The sequence below is a fragment of the Podarcis vaucheri genome, assembly GCF_965113315.1.
Source record: "Podarcis vaucheri genome assembly, chromosome: 10".
Taxonomy (NCBI): Eukaryota; Metazoa; Chordata; class Lepidosauria; order Squamata; family Lacertidae; genus Podarcis; species Podarcis vaucheri.
In genome coordinates this window covers 2,262,681-2,283,675 of record NC_138748.1, presented here as the reverse complement: position 1 = coordinate 2,283,675, position 20,995 = coordinate 2,262,681, and the positions used below count along the sequence as shown (strand labels likewise).

The following is a 20,995-nucleotide window of genomic DNA, read 5'->3' as shown; positions in this document are numbered from 1 at the left end:
GGTGCGTCAAGAGGGTCGCTGCTCTGTGGCGTAAAGAGAAATCCCCCTCAAGGATAAGCGCACGACCGCCTTGCCCCTCGCCTCTCCTCGGCGAAGTGCAGCGAGGAGAGACGAGCCCTGTGGGCACCTACCTGGAAGACCTGCAGAACGGGGTAGAAATACTTGGAGTAGAAGCACGCCTGGGATCCAGCCGAGGGGAATAAATCAACTTTGCCGCTGCAGGAGTGGCTCAGGGTTTTTTTTTAATAGGTAGGTTTGAATCCGTCTAGTTTAGTCTCACAGTAGAAAGGGTTGAGCGGATGGGTTTTGGTTTGTTGGTCCAGGCAGCGGCAGCAGCAGCAGCAGCCAGCTCCTCTCTAAAGGTCTGTGGTGACTCTCCCTATGAGTCACTGATAATGGTACACAGTTGCCTTATGTGTGTTTCAAAACTCCTAATCCTGGGCTCTGCATTTAAGCGTTTCCATGTCATTTTGATAACGTCAGCAGAGCTTTTGCTAAATTGCAAGTTACTATTGCTTATGGGTTTGAGTAATGTTTATAAATGCAAATGCAATATTGGGAAGGGAACTTTCAGAAGAATTTAACACTTGTCACATCCTGCATTGGATGGCAGAAGAGATAACATGCCTGTGCAAAAATGGGAGGGTTGAGGGCAGGAATGTTGAAGGAAAATAAATGCATCCCTGACCAAACCATGCTGTCTGCCTGAGCTGCAGAGTTACAAAGTCTGACTTGTGGTTTTACCCAGTTTTGGCAGCATCACTGCTAGTTAGAATTGAATGCTCACTGGACTGTGAAGAGACAGTAAAGAAATCTCTGTCCATTGATTTGGGCACCAGAGTTTTCAGATGATTGTAATAGAATGCTTCTGCTCTTGTTCTATCAAGGGTTGAAGCTTTCTAATCTGGCCAATTTATGCAGAAAATGTGTATGTTTGTGGACTTGAATTGGGCTAGCAGTGGAATAGCTTGCTCTCTTCCAGTATATAATCTGCAAAAATCTGGTTTTGTTTTGGGTAGTGCTGCTGTCTGTTTCGCAGATTAATCTGAGGTTGCCATTTCTGCCATTTACACGCACATTTGTAGGGCAAATGGATGTTTTTCTGGAGTTCATTTAATAAGATTGTGAAACTGAAAGTTTTTCTGGCCCATTTCCAGACTGAGGTAATATTTGTGCCCAATAATATCCACATGAGGTATTGATTGGGGATGCACACTCCCATTTGTAGACTAGCCTACAAATGTTCATTTCGTTTATGCCACAGTAGCGTACGTCTGACACCTTGTTTATCCACGCTCTTGAGTGGACATGACAGCCATCAAGTGGGAGAGGGAGGATGGAGCTTACAGTATTCTTTTAATGGTTTAAGAGATTCTCAAATTCTGGATATTAAAAGGAAGGTCTCCAAAATGCATTAACATTTGCATAGTTAGTTTGCCATGGTAAATGTGGCATCCCAGAACCTTTCATATAACAGGATTGTACAGGTAGTCCTGCAAAAAATGTCATCTTGCGAATGGAGTGTTCATAAGCATGCTGCTGGGGAGGTGTTGCTAAAAAATAATGAATTAGGTTGCGATCCCAATCCCATTTCATAGAATCATAGAATCATAGAGTTGGAAGAGACCACAAGGGCCATCGAGTCCAACCCCCTGCCAAGCAGGAAACACCATCAGAGCACTCCTGACATATGGTTGTCAAGCCTCTGCTTAAAGACCTCCAAAGTAGGAGACTCCACCACACGCCTTGGCAGCAAATTCCACTGTCGAACAGCTCTTACTGTCAGGAAGTTCTTCCTAATGTTTTTTTTTTTTTCAAATTCTTTTTATTTTTATTCCATACAGACCAAGCACACACAGAAAATCAACGAAAAAACACACACATATACAAAAAAACAAAACAAAAACAAGAAGTCTCAATAACAGCAAAAAAACACACAAAATTCTTATTTTCATAGTTTTTTTTCATAACATATTTCTTTCTTTTGGGACTTCCTTCAGCCTGGCCGCAAATCATACGAAGTAAATATGTAAAATCACACGTTTCATCCCTTATATTGTCATTATGTCCAATTTTTGTTCTCTATTTTCCTTATACAATAACCTTAGTCTGTCACAGTACATCTCTGAAGCCCCTTAACGTTATTTGTCCATCACTGATGTTTTCCAGATAGTTTACATATTTTCCCCAGTCCCTGAAGAACACTTGATCTTTTATGTATCTGATCTTTCCCGTTAACTTGTCTAACTCTGCATATTCTGTTAATTTACATCTCCACTCCTCTACTGTTGGAGTTTCTTCCTGTTTCCATCTTTGAGCTATTAAGGTCCTTGCTGCCGTAGCCGCATAGTATACCATTTTGCAATCCTCCTTTCTTATCTCTCGTTGTAATATCCCTAATAGGAAAGTCTCTGATTTTTTTGTAAACGTGTACTTCAAAATCTTTTTCAGTTCTGTATATACCTTTTCCCAGAACTGTTTTACTTTTCCACACTCCCACCACATATGGTAGAAGGTGCCTTCTGCGTCTTTACATCTCCAACACTTGTTATTCACTTTGTACATTTTTGAAAGTTTTACAGGTGTCAAATGCCACCTGTAAAACATCTTCATAACGTTTTCTTTTAACGCCGTACACGCTGTGAAATTCAATCCATCTCTCCATAATCTTTCCCAATCCTCATATTGTATACTGTGGCCTACGTCTTTTTCCCAACGAATCATCACTGATTTCACCTCCTCTTCTCCCAGATTCCAGTCTAGTAGCATCCTATACACTTTAGATATGTTTTTCTCCTTGTTGTTTATTATTTCCGTCTGGAATTTTGAGTCTTTGTCTACATACCCTCTTTCTTTAATGTCTCTACTAAGCATCTGGTTAATCTGTTGGTGACTAAACCAATCGTACACATATTCTCTAATCATCTCGTAGGGTTTAATTCTCCATTTCCCATCCACTTTAGTTACTAGTTGGTTGTATGTTGCCCAATTACTTTCCATGTTGATGGTTTTCCTGTTTATTATTTCGAGTGGTGCCAACCAGTGAGGTGTTTTTGGTTCCAATATATTTTTGTATTTTTCCCACACTTCTATTATCGGTCCTCTGAAAATGTGGTTGCTAAATCCCCTGTGTGCTTTCGTTTTGTTTTTCCACAGGTAGGCATGCCAGCCGAAGTGGTTGTCAAAGCCCTCCAAATCAAGTAGCTCCGTGTTTTCTAATTTGACCCAGTCTTTTAGCCAACTTAAACATGTCGCCTCATAATATAACATAAGGTCTGGCAGCGCAAATCCCCCCCTTTCTTTTATATCTGTGAGTAATTTAAATTTGATTCTGGGTTTTTTGCCCTGCCATATGAACCTCGAAACTACCCTCTGCCATTCTTTTAGAGTCTTACTCCCTTTTATTATAGGTATAGACTGAAACAAAAACATCAGTCTTGGTAAAACGTTCATCTTTATCATGTTTATTCTTCCCCATAATGATAGTTTTAATCGTCCCCATTTCTCTAAGTCTTTCCTTATTTCCCTCCATACTGGTTCATAATTATTTTTATAAAGGTCCATATTTTTAGAAGTTATCCAGATGCCAAGATATTTTACTTTCTTTACCGTCCCTATCTGCCATTGCTGTTGGATTAATTCTATTGTCTTTGGGTCCACATTCTTATATATCATTTTTGTTTTTGTCCTGTTTAATTTAAATCCAGCCACCTTTCCAAATAATTCTATTTCTTTCATTATCTCTCCTATTGATGTTAATGGGTCTTCCGTCATCACCACTAAGTCATCGGCAAAAGCCTTGGTTTTGTATATGTTTTGGCCTAAAGTCACACCTTTTATATTTCCATTTTTCCTTATAGAGTTTAGGAGGGTTTCTAGCACTGTTATGAATAGTAACGGAGAGAGTGGGCATCCTTGCCTTGTACCCTTCCTTATCTTAATCTCTTCCGTTACTGTGCCATTTACAATCAGCTTGGCCTTCTGATCCGTATATATTGCTTTCACCCCGTTATAAAAATCACTGCCTACTCCCATGTGCTCCAGGTTTGTTAACATAAAGTTCCATATCACATTATCGAACGCCTTTTCGGCGTCGATGAACATCATTGCAACATCTTTGTTAAACCTAATAGATAGAAATTCTAACATGTCCACAATGTGTCTTATATTATCTCTCATCTGCCGACCTGGCAGAAATCCCGCCTGGTCCTTATGAATAACATCTACCAGTACATCTTTTAACCTTCTTGCCAGGATACCGGCGTATATTTTGTAGTCTACATTCAACAATGAAATTGGTCTATAGTTTCTGACTTGAGTTAGGTCCGAATCTTGTTTAGGTAGGAATGTGATAAACGCCTCTTTCCAGGTTTCCGGGATTTCCCCTTTCTTTAAAGTTGTATTCATTGTTTTTTTCAGGGGTTCCACCAAGACTGATTTCATTTCCTTATAGTAACCGACCGTAAGCCCGTCGGGACCTGGGGCTTTTCCCCTCTTTAAATTCTTAATTATCTCCTCTATTTCCTTATTTTCAATAGGTCTATTCAGTCTTTGTTTTCCTTCCAATGAAATTTTTTGTCCTCCTTTGTCTTTCAAAAACCTCTCTATCTTTCTTTGTCCTACTTTTTCTTGATCATTATATAAGTTACTATAAAAACTTATAAACTCTCTCCTTATTCCTTTAGGGTCAGTTCTTTCTTCACCCTCTACTATTATTTTATTAACTATCCCTTGTTCTTTCTTTTTTTTAATTTGCCAGGCAAGCCATTTGCCTGGTTTATTAGCATGTTCAAAGTTTCTTTGTTTAAGTCTTTTTATGTTCCATTCCACCTCCCTATTTATTATTGTGGCAAACTGAGTTTGAAGAATTTTTATTCTTTCCTTTGTTTCTGAACAATTGGGTTTCTGTACTAATTTTCGTTCGTTTATCATTATTTGTCTTAAAATTTCCTCTTTGTTTTTTTCTCTGTTTCTATTTTTAATTGCATTTTGTTGAATAAAAAGTCCTCTTATGACCGCCTTGCTGGCATCCCAAACTATATTTTCTCTCGTTCCTTTACCACAATTATCCTTAAAGTATTCCGTCAGTTTTTCCTTTGCCATTTCCACCACCTTTTGATCATCCAGCAAGTAATCTTTTAATCGCCATCTGAAAGATCTTTTCTCATAACTATCCACTTCCATCTCTAGTGGGTTATGATCTGAGATTACTTTTGGCTTTATCTCAATATATTTGATTCTTGGACATAGTTCTTTGGAAATCCAGATCTGATCCAGTCGAGAAAAGGATTGGTTGGGTTCTGAATGAAAGGTAAATTGCTTTTCTAGCGGGTGTCTCAAGCGCCAGATATCTACTAAACCGCAGTTTTCCACCATAGAAAAGAAAGATTTTGGCAACTTCCCTTCTTTATTTGCTCTATCTCTAAGTCTGTCCATCTCAAGTGAGACCACTGCGTTCATATCTCCCATTAATATTATTTTTTGATCGGCATATTCCATTAGTTTTTCTTCTAGTTTCTTAAAGAATTCAGTTTTGCTGCCATTCGGCGCGTATATCCCCACTAACAGTATTTTTCCCCCCTGCCAATTGATGTTAACCGCTATCATCCTCCCCTCCTCATCCTTAAACATTGTTTTAGCTTCTATCTTATTACTGATATACAGTACCACACCTCTTTTTTTACCTTTGTCCAGGACTTCGTACTCATTTCCCAACCGTTTATTAATTACCACTTTTCTATGCTTTCTGGCCACATGCGTCTCCTGGAGACAGATAACATCCAGGTTTCTCCTTTTCAAGCATTGTTCAATTTTATTTCTCTTTCTTTTGTCATTCATCCCGTTAACATTCCAATTCCAGATTTTTAACCCCATAGCCCGTGTATTATCCTTTTGTTATTTTTTTTTTTTGAAATTTTCTTATCTATTGTATATTTTCTAAATCCTCTGTTTCCTCTTCTTCTTCCTCTTCTTCCTCCGACCCCCTCTCCCCCCCCTCCCCCTCCTCCAACATTCTTAGCTCTCCTGGTGAGGCTCTCTCCTCTCTTCCTATCTCTAGGGCTTCCGCTTTAAGTTCCTTATATTTCCTAAGGAATTTCCCGGTTTCTTCAGAATTTATCAGCTTGTGTTTTTTTCCTCTATATGTAAATGATATCCCTTCCGGGAATTCCCACCTAAACTCAACTCTATTTTTCCTCAATGTTTGCACCAAAGATTTATAAGCATCTCTCTTTTTAAGCAGTCTTATTGGAACATCTTTAAAAATAATTATATAGTTTCCATCTATATTTAGTCTTTTTTCTCTATTCCTTTGGAGGATCCTGTCCCTCATTACTTTGTTTTCGAATGTGATCAGACAGTCGCCCGGGAATTTCTTTGCTTTTATTGCGTTAACACGCATTCTAAATGCGTTTACTATACTATTGGCCATTTCTTCCACAGGCAGACCCATCCATTCTGCTAACTCCTTCGTCAATTTTTCTTTAATATTCTCGTTCTGTATCTCTGGGACTGCCCTCAGCCTCAGGTTTACCTCCCTCTGCCTCAGTTCGTTCATTGCTATGATGTCTTTTATCTCTTCCTGTGTCTTACATATTTCCATCACATCTGATTTGATCTTTTCTTTATCTCTTCTAACCTCTCTTATTTCTATCTTTGTCCTTTTCAAACCTTCTTCTGTGAGCTGCGCTCTCCTAGATATTTCTTTTATTTGGCCCTTAATTTCATTCACAGTTTCCTCCATTTTTTTATCTAATTTCCCAATTCTGTTGTCCACCGATTCTAACTTATGTTCGACATTTACTTGACTTTGTTTAATCTCTGCAAACATCTTCAGAATGTCTGTCTTAAAGTCTGTATCCTGTTTAGAGCTTCTCCTCTCTCCTGGTGTACCCCCATTCGTTCCCTTCTTTCCTGTATGAGACATTTTGTATTTTATGTAGTCCCTTTCCCCGCCGTCCCTTTCCGCCCACACTTCCTTCTCTGTCCCTCCCGCGTTTTCCTTGCTTCCTTTCCTTATTATAGTTTGTCTCTCACCCCGTGTTTGCCTTCTCTAAATCCGGATCAGTATCAGTGAGTTATAAACCGTAAACTATAGACTCTTATATATCACTCCAAAACAATAATAAAGCTAAATAAATAACAAATAATAGCAATAAGACTAAATCCTAACAAGTTCTCACAGTCCAGTCGTGGTCATATTTATCGGTCAATGTCTGTTTATGATACCAGAAATAGATCCTTTGGGTGTATGATGTTCCCAGCAGCAGGCTACAGTTTCCAGAAGCCGATGCGACTTCTCTAATTCACCTGTTGCTTAGTCCAGAGATCGCTTAAATTTCGGGGAGGTTTAACAAAAAAGAAAGGAGAGGGGTCAGGTGGTAAAAGGTACGAACGCAGCGGGTATCTAGTAAAGGAGGAGGGGGAGCGCCGGAGGGAGGAAGGAGGGAGGTTTAAACACCACTCATATTCTCCATTTTGTCCTCCAGATTAACCCCCACTTCTACCCAAAGTCTGCATTGACTCTTACCGAATCTTTAAATTATCCTCAAAGTTCACGTTTCAAACTCCTGTTCCCATATGCAGTTCCCGATAAAGTATATAATCTTCTGTAGAGCGCCTACACGTAATATCTTTGTTTCCCTTTTCCTCCGCACAGACGCTGCGCTCCTGTTTCAAATGGCGGCGATCCATTGCTCCGTGTCCGCTTCTCTGGAGCAGCAGAAAACAACCTTTCTCCCTCCTCTATGTGACATCCTTTTATATATTTGAACATGGCTATCATATCACCCCTTAACCTCCTCTTCTCCAGGCTAAACATGCCCAGCTCCCTTAGCCGCTCTTCATAAGGCATCGTTTCCAGGCCTTTGACCATTTTGGTTGCCCTCCTCTGGACACGTTCCAGTTTGTCAGTGTCCCTCTTGAATTGTGGTGCCCAGAACTGGACACAGTACTCCAGGTGTGGTCTGACCAGAGCAGAATACAGTGGCACTATTACTTCCCTTGATCTAGATGCTATACTCCTATTGATGCAGCCCAGAATCGCATTGGCTTTTTTAGCTGCCGCGTCACACTGTTGGCTCATGTCAAGTTTGTGGTCAACCAAGACTCCTAGATCCTTTTCACATGTACTGCTCTCAAGCCAGGTGTCACCCATCTTGTATTTGTGCCTCTCATTTTTTTTGCCCAAGTGCAATACTTTACATTTCTCCCTGTTAAAATTCATCTTGTTTGTTTTTGCCCAGTTCTCTAATCTGTCAAGGTCGTTTTGAAGTGTGATCCTGTCCTCTGGGGTGTTAGCCACCCCTCCCAGTTTGGTGTCATCTGCAAATTTGATCAGGATGCCCTTGAGTCCATCATCCAAGTCGTTGATAAAGATGTTGAATAAGACCGGGCCCAAGACAGAACCCTGTGGCACCCCACCAGTCACTCTTCTCCAGGATGAAGAGGAACCATTGATGAGCACCCTTTGGGTTCGGTCAGTCAGCCAGTTACAAATCCACTGAGTGGTAGCATAGTCAAGACCGCATTTTACCAGCTTCTTTACAAGAATATCATGGGGCACCTTGTCAAATGCCTTGCTGAAATCAAGGTAGGCTACATCCACTGCGTTCCCTTCATCTACCAGGCTTGTAATTCTGTCAAAAAACGAGATCAGGTTAGTCTGACATGACTTATTTTTCAGAAATCCATGCTGACTATTGGTGATCACAGCATTCCTTTCTAGGTGCTCACAGACTGTTTGCTTAATGATCTGCTCCAGAATCTTCCCTGCTATTGATGTCAGACTGACTGGGCGGTAATTATTTGGGTCCTCTCTTTTCCCCTTTTTGAAAATAGGGACAACATTTGCCCTCCTCCAGTCTGCCGGGACTTCGCCTGTTCTCCAGGAATTCTCAAAGATGACTGCCAGTGGTTCTGAGATCACATCTGCCAGTTCTTTTAATACTCTTGGATGCAGTTCATCTGGCCCTGGAGACTTGAATACATCTAAACTAGCCAAATATTCTTGTACTATCTCCTTAGTTATTCTGGGCTGTGTTTCCTTTGCTGAATCATTTGCTCCAAATTCTTCAGGTCGGGCATTGTTTTCTTTATCGGAGAAGACTGAGGCAAAGAAGGCATTGAGTAGTTCAGCCCTTTCTGTGTCCCCTGTTTGCATTTCACCATCTTCTCCTCTGAGTGACCCCACAGTTTCTTTGTTCTTCCTTTTGCTACGAACATACCCATAAAAGCCTTTTTTGTTGCTTTTAACCTCTCTAGCAAGCCTGAGTTCATTCTGTGCTTTAGCTTTTCTGACTTTGTGTCTACACGTGCTGGCTATTTGTTTGAATTCCTCTTTGGTGGTTTCCCCCCTTTTCCATTTTTTGTACACATCCTTTTTTAATCTTAATTCAGTTAAAAGTTCTTTAGATAGCCACCCTGGCTTCTTTAGGCACCTTCCATGTTTCCGTCTCATTGGTATTGCCTGTCGTTGTGCTTTTACTATCTCCCTCTTAACAAACTCCCAGCCATCATGAACTCCCTTTCCTTTAAGTATTGCTGTCCATGGGATCTCACCCAGCACTTCCCTAAGTTTTATGAAGTCGGCTTTCTTAAAGTCAAGAAATTGAGTCCTAGTATGCTTGGCTGCTCCTTTCCGCTGTATAGTAAACTTCAGAAGAGCATGATCACTCGCGCCTAATGATCCTTCCACATCTACCCCACTAACCAGGTCATCAACATTGGTTAGGACCAGATCTAAAATGGCTGTTCCTCTTGTTGCTTCTCCCACTTTCTGGACAATGAAGTTGTCTGCAAGGCCAGTGAGGAATCTGTTTGACCTTATGCTCTTGGCTGAGTTTGACGTCCAACAAATATCTGGGTAATTGAAGTCCCCCATTACTACTATTTCCCTTCCTTTTGCATGCTTGGCCATCTGTTCCAGGAAGGCATCATCTATGTCCTCCGTTTGGCTTGGGGATCTATAGTAAACTCCCACAATGAGGTCTCTGTTATTCTTCTCTCCCTTAATTTTGACCCAAATGCTCTCACTTTGGCTTTGAGGTTCTAAATCTTGGATCTCTTCACAGGTATACACATCCCTGACATATAACACCACTCCTCCTCCTTTCTTGTCTGGTCTGTTTCTCTGAAATAGATTGTATCCCCCCATTATTACATTCCAATCGTGGGACTTATCCCACCAGGTTTCAGTGATGCCTATTATGTCATATTTAGTTTGCTGTACCAAGAGCTCAAGCTCATCTTGTTTATTTCCCATGCTTTGCGCATTAGTGTACAGACATTGAAGTCCATTAATCATTCCCCCGTGTCTCTTATTTGCCGGGCAGCAAGTCCTTTTGAATTCAGTGGGATCTATTTCTGTGTAGAAATGGTTAGGATTGTGCTGTTAGGTCTGTTCTTCCTAGAATTTTGATATAATAGACATGTTTAACTGTGACTGCAGTTGCTGAAGTGGCAACATAATATATGGTCTTAAGAGTATGTACATATATATATATATATATATATATATATATATACACTGGTATTTATAAATATTAAATTTTCAAATGACTTATAATGGCTACTGAGGCTGAGCCCCACTTATGTTTGTAATGTACATTAACAATTGCCACTTCCCTCGCAGCAGCACGAGACGGCAAGCTGCCACTGAGGGCATGGGAGCAGAAATGCCTCCCTGCCCGACTCCAAAGTTGCTCCTTCCAGCGCTTAAGTGCTGTTTTGCCTCGGCCCCCCCCCCACCAATGAGGTCGCTGCTGGATTGCTGGCTGCTGCCTTCCGTGCGCCACTTTGCCTCTCTTCCCCACCCCAAACATGTAACTTCAAATCTAGCACAATACATTACATAACACATATAATATACCACACCAACACCCAGTATTTGTAAATATTAATTATTCAAATGACTTGTGGTTTTGGCTGCTATTGCAGGGGCTGAACCCCATTTATGTTTGTGGTGTCCAATTAAGAATTACTATTAAAATGTGATATTAACCATGTGTCACTAGTGTCAATTATGAATTACTTCCTGCGTTTCAGAAAAATAAATAGAAAGTGCCGCTGAACTGGGGGTGGGGGTGCGAAATGGTGACTAGCCATTATGTTTTTGTGCCCATAACCTACATTCCAAGAGCCATGTGACAAATGACACTTCAGTTTCTAACACTGGTTAGATGGCCTTAGGAAGCCCTCTGTTCTTTTAGCCTCGGCAATCCTACCCCCCCCCCCCCCCGATTGCAATATGAGGGTGCATCATGCAGATCTTCCTTATTATATGGCCTGGTAAAGACTGCTGCTGATATAAGGACTCTGAACACTTAGGTACTAAAAATGTTTGTCTATAAACCTTGAGAACCATAGTGTGGAATGAATTGGTGCATTAAACAAGGTACTTAGTAATTCTAATCTTAACATACAGTTTTCAAAATTAGTTTTCTTGTTTATTCCAATAAGGTACTCAAAAACAGGATTGTTTTCAACAAAAGAAACTGTAATGCTTTCTATAATCCGGGATTACTGAACAAAGCATCATGCTGTGCAATATTGTTGTTGTATTCAGAGTTGTATGATAGCACGTGTTCTTCAGCTGTTGTTGATTTTTCAGTAGTATAGACTTCAAAGGAAGACTGTGAAAGGGGAACTGTGGCAACAGAAAAAGAGGTTTTAGTTTCATTGATCTGTGCCATCTAGCTGTTGAAGTACTTTGCTTGAACAGCATCTGATAGTTCAAGCATCCAGATAAGGCTAAAAAGCCATACCTGGAGATGGATCATTGATTTGAGGACCACGTAAGCTCATTTTACTAGTGAGAGCTGTTGTGAAGTAAATGAGAGGAATTATATTTTGCTAAGAGTTTATTCTGCATCCTGGAATGTTATAATTCATCTAACAAACTAAGGTCTGTGGGCTGGATCAGGCCCAATTGCCCTCTGGATCCAGCCCGCGGACGATTCTGGAGTTACTGCTTGGATTGGTGCGATCACCATTTTTTTAAAATGGCGCCATTTCCCCCCGCAATTCCCCCCCTCTCCCTCACACACACTGCGGCAGCCCCTCCTCCTCTCCTCTTCCTGGCTTCTCCCCGCCCTGCGGAGGAAGGGGGCTGGGCTTTAATAGGAAAGGGAAAGCTGGCACGGAAAGGAGAGCCGCCACCGGCTCCCAACCGCAGGCAGAGCGGCAGAGAAGGTAGGCAGGGGGAGGGGAGGACTGGGGGAGAGAGAGAAGCCCCCTCCGCCACGTGCGCGTGCAGCCCGGCCCACCAAAAGGCCTGGGGCATGGTGAGCCGGCCCCCTCCCAAAAAAGTTTGCTGGTCCCTGATCTAACTCAAATCTGCCTGCAGCAGCAGCAGCTTCTTCTTCTTTAAAAAAAAGTGTGTTTTGGTTCCAAGGGCCATATCCTTATCGGGGTCAGCATCATGGGCCAAATTTGACAGGTGGGTATCAAATTCCCGGCAAAGGAGAAAAAGACAGCCCCCCTCCCAGAGGAAAGAAAAGGAGAAAAGGCTTTTCTACGTCACCCCCTTTCTCCATAATATCCCCTGATATCAGGAATTTGAGGGGGGAACTTAATGGGGAATTAAGGAAACTTGAAAAAGGGTTTAAGATAGCCTTCTGCAAAAGCCTTTTTGCAAGCTGTTTCAAAGGGTGCTTTTCCTCATGCTCAGCTGATGAGCAGGAATTCAATCCTGGTGCCTTGGCCACACAATCTTGTTGCCTCCTGGGAACAGGATTAAGCAGCCAGTGCCAAATTAGTGGTGTCAACTGATAGGCAAGTGAACATGGTTTGGGGGACACTGCCTTGTGGGCCAAATTGGGGCTCCTGCCTGGCCATGATTGGCCTGCAAGCCAGAGGTTCCTCACCCCAGATTTAGCCTGTATGCTGCACTTAGTCTCTTGAGGAATAGTTCAGTAATATTTTGTTTAATATTGCAACTCTCCACCTGTGTCATGGTTGGCTTTTGTTTTGAACATAACCTGCTTCTGCTTATATTCAGTGGAAGTATTTTCTTTTTGCTAAAAATATTGCCTGGCTTTTTATGAACTTGCAGCTTTCTTTAGGTACTGTAGGATTGCCACATTGGGCTTGACATTAATTCCAAGGGGTGTGAACAAATGATGAGAAGTGACATGCCTGCTTCACATGTTACACTAAGCCAGGGTTTGTTTTACAGCTCGTGGTTAGTCTGGAGAGAACTAAACCACAAGCCTAGGTTTTGGCAACATGCTAAGCAAAGCCATGGTTTAGCTCAACATGATGCAGAAGAAGATGATGGGGGCAAAGTGAAGCGGTTGCAATCTGCTCCCTGAGAGTGCATACATTTGCTTGAAACCATGGTCTGACTTAGTTCTAAATAGGCTACTACAGTAGGAGGATTGTCAGTTGAAGACTGTTAGAATCTACCTTCAGATCTTCATGTTCAGCATGCAAAGATGGAAGAGGAGCCAGTGTGTACAGGAGTATTGGACTTGGGGTTTGAGTGTTTGCTGCTGCCTCTTTCTCTATTCAGAGTCCAAACACCTAATCCAATAAGGCAAATTAAAGATATGCACTTAATTTGAGTTTGCTCTGAGCACAGTTGAAACTGCTGACATTGGCCTATAAAACCTCAACTAGCATGGGGCCTTCACCCATTTGGATCCACCTGTTTGCTGAGGTTTTCAGGATGTCTCAACCATTGGAGGAGGGTTGCCGTATTTGCTCAAGTCTAATGTGCACCTCAAGTTTCAGAACCTTGAAACAAAACAAAAAAAGTATTTGCTGCTTAGTGTAATGCTCATTGGCAAAAAGTGCACTCTTTACAAAAATGAGTTAAAGGTGAGAGGTAAATTTGTACATGCCCGTTTTTGAAGCTGATACTCAGCCAGCTTGTCAGCTGGTTACCCTTTAGACTTGCTGTGACATTATTCTTGTGTTAGCATTTTCAAATAGTCGGTTGCATGGTGGGGGGAGTGGGGTTGCACACATACCACTCAAGCATGTGCTTAGGGAAGGGAGTTTTGCTGCTGAGTCTGTGAGGGATAAGTATATATATATATTGGTTGGTCCATTCAGATGTATGAATATTGTCCTACGTATTCAGCAGCATGAAAATGTTACATCTAAAATTAGCTACACATTGTATCACATTTATCAAAGATGATGAAGAAAACTATTACGGAAAATAAATCCACATTGTAGGAAGGATGGAATACAAGTGTGGTTGTGTTAAAAATATGCATGGCAAGATTTAGAAATGTGCAGGTCTAGATCAGGAGGGGGAACTTCTGGCCCGTGTGTCAAACATGAGTTCAAATTTGGCTCTAAGATTCTGCTTATGAACTTCAAACTTAAGGGCTGTCACTAGTCTTGAGAAACCCTGAGAATGTATTTTTAATATTATACACCACCCCAACACATTCTGCGTTTGAAAAGGAAATATGAAATTGCACATAGAACCGTGTGTGTTACTTTATCTATGCTGAAAGAAAATAGTGTTACATTTGATTCATGGAAAACTTGAGTAGCAAATACCTTTTATTTAACCTTTCATTTAATAATCCCTGTGCCATTCTTCCAGGCTTTTCAGTTTTCTGTTGTTGTTTAGTCATGTCTGACTCTTCGTGACCCCATGGACCAGAGCACGCCATGCACTCCTGTCTTCCACTGCCTCCCACAGTTTGGTCAAACTCATGCTGGCAGCTTCAAGAATACTGTCCAGCCATCCCGTCCTCTGTCATCCCCTTTTCCTTCTGCCCTCCATCTTTCCCAACATCAGGGTCTTTTCCAGGGAGTCTTCTCTTCTCATGAGGTGGCCAAAGTACTGGAGCCACAGCTTTAGGATCTGTCCTTCCAGTGAGCACTCAGGGCTGATTTCCTTAAGAATGGAGAGGTTTGATCTTCTTGCAGTCCATGGGACTCTCAAGAGTCTCCTCCAGCACCATAATTCAAAAGCATCAATTCTTCGGCGATCAGCCTTCTTTATGGTCCAGCTCTCACTTCCATACATCACTACTAGGAAAACCATAGCTTTAACTATACGGACCTTTGTTGGCAAGGTGATGTCTCTTAATCAATAAAGTGATTAATTGAAAGTACCATTCCACAGTGTTCTGTGTGTTCTTGGTTGGCAAAAGCCGTATTCAATGGATTGTGCATATTGAATAAAATCAAACCGTGTTACAGAGAAGGTGGTGCTCCTCTTTCCTATACAGTGTTCACATTTTAAGGTGGTTTGTCGCATGTATCAAGCCCCATGCCTTTTGAGATCCAAACTTCCAAAATATCCTAGTTGAAAGATCTCCAGCGTCTTGAAGTTACTTTGTTTTTAATGAACAAATGTCTGTGGTTGTTCAGCCTCGTTGAATGAATAGGACTAGTATAAAACAGAAGCAAAATTTTAAAAGTTGAGATGTGCTTAACTGAGAAGTGCTTACGTTTAGAAGGGAAGATGTTCTTCATAAGAGTCTGGTCTTCACAGCATCCCTACAGTCCTTTTTATAATTTGAAGTGAATTAAAGTAGTTAGACAGTCAATTTTCTTATCATTTTAATGATCATTTTGATCATCATTAATTTGAACTATTTTGGAGGAAGTTATTTTAATATTAGGCCCTGTATACATTGCCATTTGCACTCCCACTGTTAGTTTCTGAAGCTGCAGCCACAATGCATGTCAGTGGTGTCGTTTCTTGCAAAGTACAACTGTTTGATGCACTTTTCCTCCAACCAGCTTCAGTTCAACTAGAAAACTTAAGCTAAATATGTACATTTGAGACAGCCCCCTCCTAGAACTCCTCAATGGCTCTGTGGGGGGGGGGTGAGAAGAAAAACAGGTACCGTATTTTTCGCCCTATAGGATGCACTTGTTCCCCTCAAAAAATGAAGGGGAAATCTGTGTGCGTCCTATGGGACGAATACAGGCTTTCGCTGAAGCTTGGAGAGCGAGAGGGGACGGTGCGCACCGACCCCTCTCACTCTCCAGGCTTCAGGAAGCTATCAGCAAGCCTGGGGAGCCCGCGGGAGTTCCCGTAGGCTGCGGATAGCAGTCTGCTGCCCGGTGTGCGAGGCGCCCTGAAGCAGAGCGCGCCTCGCACCAGGCAGACATCCGCAGCATGGGGAGCCCTGCGGGAGCCCTCCCTACGCTGCGGATAGCAGCCTGCCGCCCGGTGCGCGGGTGCCCTGAAGCAGAGATGGACTGTTGTGTGTATGAACAAGCATCTTGCCTATGACTGAATAGTCTTGGGTGTTGGTTTACTTCAGTCTGTGATGTTCTCAAATCTATGTGTTATGCGAATGTGCACATACACGTTTCCTAAGACACTTTAAAAATTCTGTAACCTTCATTTAAGCTGAAAAGGCCTAGATAATATCCACACATCAGATACCTGAAAAGAGGGGGAAATGTAAACAGCTACTTGTTATGTCTCTGCTAAGATGTTATCTTTTGTGGATGTGGACAGATTAGGAAACCTAATCTTTTTATTTCTCTTCTTTAGAGCACCAGGTATAATTTGAGACTTACTACTGTCTGGTTTTTGTGTGGATATTGTTGGACATTGCAGCTGGAGCCTTCACCACTTCAGCTTCAACTAGCAAAGAAAGTTCTCTAAACATACAGGCAAATCAGCAATCATTTGAATGGGAAAATGGCAAAGGATTATACATTTCTGCCTAATTTCCATATATCTTGTGGAATGTAATTATGCTATTATTAATCTAATCATTGCATTCCTATCAAACCTTTTTCGCACAGGCTGGCGGACGTGGTTCTCTCCCTTCTCATCTAATCCCACCACAACTGTGAGCTGGGTTTGGCTGAGAGGCATTGATTGGCCCAAGGTCCCCTGCGGAGCTTCATGGCCAAGGGGGAATTTGACCCTTGGTCCCCAGGTCCTTGTCTGACACTCTTAACAACTACACTGCACTGTAACCAACTTAGTATTTCTTTATTTGAAATATTTCTGTGTACACAGAACACACAATGAACAAGTTTTATAAATAATAGAAAGGTGCTTTGCTCCAATTTCTGACCATGTCTGGAAAGCAGTCTCACAGTTAGCCCCCCCCCCCGGGCCTCTTTGATAGCTGGAGGTCTGTGGTTCCTGGCTTTCTGCAGTAGTGGTGACAGAATAGGGGGGGTTGATGGTATATGTCTGCTTCCCAGGCCTTTGGAAATTACTTAGATACTAGATGTTGAATCTCATTTAGCACAGTATTGATCATGCTTGAACAGTATATTATTGAATACTTTTAATATAATAGGATGAAACAATGTGAGGATGACCAGTTCCAGGATGACCTTTTATTTTCAGGCAAATATATCTCAATTTGGCTCACAATTTTTTAAAATAAAAGGCAGGCCTTGCCCTCAGACTTACAAACTAAAAAGAATATGACACAGAAGTGAAAAGGTCCGGAAGGGAGATCCGGTTTGACAGGGCTAAAATAAAGTGGTGACTTGTTACAGGCATTTGTATCCAGCTGGTGATTTTTCTGGGCTAAAAGTGCCACAGTGACCCTGCAGCCCACATGCCTCTGACTGGTGGGGAGAGGTCACACTCTGCTTCCTTCACTTCTTTAGTACCAAGACAGCTGGCAATGGGAGCCAGATGTTCTTTCCAGTAGGGAAGGGGAAGCAAAGTTCCTTCAGCTGCTCCTTCTATAGTCCCGGGAGTTAGCTGTTGTAACTATGCATTTTATGCAAGTAGGCTGCCAGGATTGGGGGAGGGGGGAGGCTGAAATATGCAAGCCCTACCTGTGTGAACTCTACAGGTGGGTGCCCACAGTTTCCATTATTGTGCCATTTCCAAAAAGTGCAGCAGTAATGTATGCATGGTGTGTTAATGTATAGTATACAGTGGTGCCCCGCAAGACGGAAGACTCGCAAGACGGAAGACTCGCTAGTCGAAAGAGTTTTCTGTTTTGGAGGTGCTTCGCAAAACGAATCTCCTATGGGCTTGCTTTGCAAGACGAAAATGTCTTGCGAGTTCCTGCTGGTTCCCCCCCCTTTTTCTAAGCCACTAATAGCGCTAATCCTCTAATCCGTCAATGGGCTTGCTTCGCAAGACGAAAAAACCGCTAGACAAAGAGAATCACGGAACGGATTCTTTTCATCTTGCGAGGCACCACTGTACTTATCTGTATAATCTGTGTATTTAGGAGTTGGCAGAAGGGATTGCACAGAGGCAGCTCACCTGTGTAAACCAACCCAGATTTTCCTAATGAGAAAATCCTTTAAAGCATTGAGGCAAGTGCACAAGAATAACGAAATTCTCAATGCTGAGAATGAGTTTTGAGCTGTTTTTTTTAAAAAACTTAAATGTGTGCCTGTAATGAATTTTGCTAGTGATGTATGGAACTGAGAGCTAGACCATAAAGAAGGCTGATCACCGAAGAATTGATGCTTTTGAACTGTGGTGCATGGGACTCTTGAGAGTCCCATGGACTGCAAGAAGATCAAACCTCTCAATTCCTAAGGAAATCAGCCCTCAGTGCTCACTGGAAGGACAGATCGTGAAGCTGAGGCTCCAATACTTTCATAGAATCATAGAGTTGGAAGAGACCACAAGTGCCATTGAGTCCAACCCCCTGCCAACAGGAAACACACTCAGAGCACTCCTGACATATGGTTGTCAAGCCTCTGCTTAAAGACCTCCAAAAAGGAGACTCCACCACACTCCTTGGCAGCAAATTCCACTGTCGAACAGCTCTTACTATCAGGAAGTTCTTCCTAATGTTTAGGTGGAGTCTTCTTTCTTGTAGTTTGGATCCATTGCTCCGTGTCCGCTTCTTGGAGCAGCAGAAAACAACAACCTTTCTCCCTCCTCTATGTGACATTCTTTTATATATTTGAACATGGCTATCATATCACCCCTTAACCTCCTCTTCTCCAGGCTAAACATGCCCAGCTCCCTTAGCCGTTCCTCATAAGGCATCATTTCCAGGCCTTTGTCCATTTTGGTTGCCCTCCTCTGGACACGTTCCAGTTTGTTAGTGTCCTTCTTGAACTGTGGTGCCCAGAACTGGACACAGTACTCCAGGTGAGGTCTGACCAGAGCAGAATACAGTGGCACTATTACTTCCCTTGATCTAGATGCTATACTCCTATTGATGCAGCCCAGAATTGCATTGGCTTTTTTAGCTGCCGCGTCACACTGTTGGCTCATGTCAAGTTTGTGGTCAACCAAGACTCCTAGATCCTTTTCACATGTACTGCTCTCAAGCCAGGTGTCACCATCTTGTATTTGTGCCTCTCATTTTTTTTGCCCAAGTGCAATACTTTACATTTCTCCCTGTTAAAATTCATCTTGTTTGTTTTGCCCAGTTCTCTAATCTGTCAAGGTCGTTTTGAAGTGTGATCCTGTCCTCTGGGGTGTTAGCCACCCCTCCCAGTTTGGTGTCATCTGCAAATTTGATCAGGATGCCCTTGAGTCCATCATCCAAGTCGTTGATAAAGATGTTGAATAAGACCGGGCCCAAGACAGAACCCTGTGGCACCCCACTAGTCACTCTTCTCCAGGATGAAGAGGAACCATTGATGAGCACCCTTTGGGTTTGGTCAGTCAGCCAGTTACAAATCCACTGAGTGGTAGCATAGTCAAGACCGCATTTTACCAGCTTCTTTACAAGAATATCATGGGGCACCTCATGAGGAGAGAAGACTCTCTGGAAAAGACCCTGATGTTGGGAAAGATGGAGGGCACAAGGAGAAGGGGACGACAGAGGACACGATGGTTGGACAGCGTTCTCGAAGCTACAAACATGAGTCTTACCAAACTGCGGGGGGCAGTGGAATATAGGAGTGCCTGGCGTGCTCTGGTCCATGGGGTCATGAAGAGTCGGACACGACTAAACGACTAAACAACAACAATGAATTTTGCACTCTATATACTAAGCTGTTGGCTCTCCACTCTGTCATTGCCACCTCTTCCTGTTGGGGTACAAAGTGCTTCTCTGCTGGGGGGGGGGCCTCTGTCTAGAGCAGGGGTCGGCAAGGCTGACCTTGCCTGGGGGGTTCACTGCTGTGGAGCCCCCTCTGTGGGCCGGATTGTGGGCACGCATGAGCGATTTTCGGCGTCTTCGCATGCGACTTCCCGCATTGCGCTGGTTTAGTGCAGCATGCGGGGACTCAGCTGGTGGCTCGGTTTGGGGGCAGCTCGTGGGCTGGTAAAACGACCCCCGTGGGCCTTAGGTTGCTGACCCCTGGTCTAGAGAGCCAGCAATAGGAAGAGGCAGAAGCATTAGCAAGGGGATGAGCAATGGAGTTTTTTGTGTGTAACGGAAGGAACGTGGTTCACCCACATATTTACCTTGACCAATTACTCCACTTTTCAGGTGTCAGCGCATTTAATTTTCTTCATGCAGTGCTATTTTCAAAAAACCTTTTTTCCAAAGTAGTTGTTCAGGAGCCATTCATGTGAATGTCAGTCTAGTTAAAGCCATAAGACGGACTCTAAGGCCGTTGATTTCCGAAGAAGAGAGTGGCTTTAAAAATGGCAGCTTTTAATGTTAGAATTTCAGGTTCCCTTCTTATGGAAATTCCATAGAAGATACTCTGGTTTTACAATAAATAATTGTACAAGAGAATTTTGTCACTAAGTTTGTAACCCTCTGCACGCCTGAGTCTCATTGATCGTAGTGGGACTTAGTTTTGAGCATTGTAGGATTCCATTGTAATTATTTGTGTGAGTTCTCACAATTGTGTCTAAGAGTTGTTTGTTTTTTTGACTTGCATTGAATTTTATTTAAGAAATTCTGCCTTTCAGGGAAATCCTCCCAAGCTGCCTTACAGATGTAATTAAAACAACATAAAACCACTTTAAAAATATCACATAAAAATGCCTTTTACCGGAGTTCATTTTGAAAAATGACATCTAGGCAGATTTAGGGAAATATGTTTATTGGTTCTGTCATTCAAGCATGTTTGTGAGCTGAATTCGATTAAGCAACTATTCCTGGCTAATCTTCATTATAAGAAGTAATTGTCCACTACTCTAAAACAATTTTTCATGTGA

At 42.3% G+C, this 20,995-nt stretch overlaps 1 protein-coding gene across 1 annotated transcript in view; it reads left to right on the top strand.

Moving 5' to 3' along the window:
- The window catches only part of RASSF8 (Ras association domain family member 8), a 131,042-nt gene that overhangs the window by 233 nt on the left and 109,814 nt on the right, over positions 1 to 20,995 (top strand). The window lies entirely within an intron of this gene.